Below are 1,907 nucleotides of genomic sequence, written 5' to 3'. Positions count from 1 at the left end.
AGATTTATTCGTGAATGGTTCGTTATTTTTTGATTTATTTATTAGATCAGGATATAGTCTTCTTGTTTAAACACGTTAATTATAATTAATTGAAAATTTGAATATTTAAATGCATTTTTAAATAATTTTCTCTCGCGGAAATAATAAAGAATCGCGATATTGGCGAATTTTAATAATAAATAAGCAAGAAGACATTCGCGATGGATAGTCTCCGGATTACAAGCGAAATTGTATAACTTATTTTCTAATAATTCGAATAATTGCTTGTAAGAAGGAGCGTCCAATGATTTTTCATTAAATTTTTAATTAAAGATTAATTAGTTTTATTAATAAAAGAAAAGTCTCAGTAGAGTCATTGCTTTTGGAGGAATAAAGTAGAGTCATTGATTTTGAAAGAATAAAGTAGAGTAGAGCCGTTGATAAAAGACAAAGAAACCTGTAGAATCATAATGCGTAGAACAGAATAACTTAATCAATTTTTAGCATAGGATTTTCAGCAATTAATATATTAATTCCTGTATCTCTTTCTGTGCTTTCTCGATTTTTCGTTTCAGGATTGCTTTAGAGTTGCGTTAGATTTATTAGTTTTCTTCCACGTTTTAGAATAATTGATAGTTTTAATTTCTTGACATTGACGATAGTTCAAATGATCTATAGTAGTTGTTAGGGCAGGAAGCAAAGAAGAGGCTATGTGCCGAAGAGGCCCCCACAAATTGTGGCTCAAGAGGGCAACTATTAGACTATTGAGTTATTTTCGAAAGTTTTACAGAACTCTTCGAAAATGGCTCTTAGTCATAATTAATGTCATAATTTAATTTTACCATGTTGTCGCTCAAAATGCTCTTATATAATAATAATAATGTAATTTCCAGAAACTGAAGCGACGTGACATTCCGTCTCCCATCTCACATTGCCACGCGTACGCGAATAGAATTTTTACGTACTTTATATATTGATATTATTAAAGTCGAGTAACAAATTTTTTTGTATTTTTCTTTTCTAAAGTTCAATTGAATTTGTAATATTATTTTTATAAAATCAAGTTTTATATTAAAGTAATAATTTCGAAACGTTTAAAATATGGCAATTGTGAGGACCACTGAAAGTGCACTAACTAAAAGTGCACAGAATAAGAAAATGCATTTGCGGAAAACACCGAAATTGCATTGAACGAAGGTGCACGTACAAATGAAATAAGAACATTTAAATATATACTATATTCTCCGCTCACTTTTACAGGAAGGATACCTAACAGGATTCCAGTATTGCCCAGCGCATGGCTGTGTATTATAGTTTAAGTAATTATTTAAAATTGTTGATTAATTACTTTATCTTTTCTCGGGTGGGACCCTTGGGAGGGGCCCTCGGGTGTGGGCTTTAGGCGGGTTTCGTTCTTTCACTAATGAAAAATCGAATACACTTATGGTATTCTGATTTTCATTGAGTGAAACGTTCTTCGAGAAGCATACCCATCGTTCGGAATTCTATTTTTTTCATACGCACTTACAAAACTATTCTCGGTTTCTTTTCTCCTTTTTCTCTTCTTATTTTCTTCTCCTCTTATTTTTTCTTTCATCTTGTTCTCATCTTCTTTTAAGCTTTTTCTGTTTCAGATCAGATCATCGAAGAACCGATCATCGAAGGACCGATCATCGAAAGACCGATCATCGTGAAATTAATTTTTACAGGGAAGTTTTAATTGTATATTTGCTTTTTTTTATTTTAATTATTCATTAATTTATTTATTAATTATTAATATTATTATTTAATTGTATTTTGATTTTAAATGTATTTTTATATATAAATAGCTTTTTCCATATAATATTGCATATTATTTTTGCATATAATTATCCCTTTTTGTTTTATTCTTTTTCTGTTTCAAGTTAGATGATCGCTGGACCTATCAT

The sequence above is a fragment of the Vespula pensylvanica genome, chromosome 11 (assembly GCF_014466175.1).
Source record: "Vespula pensylvanica isolate Volc-1 chromosome 11, ASM1446617v1, whole genome shotgun sequence".
Classification (NCBI taxonomy): Eukaryota; Metazoa; Arthropoda; class Insecta; order Hymenoptera; family Vespidae; genus Vespula; species Vespula pensylvanica.
This window is presented reverse-complemented; position numbering follows the sequence as displayed.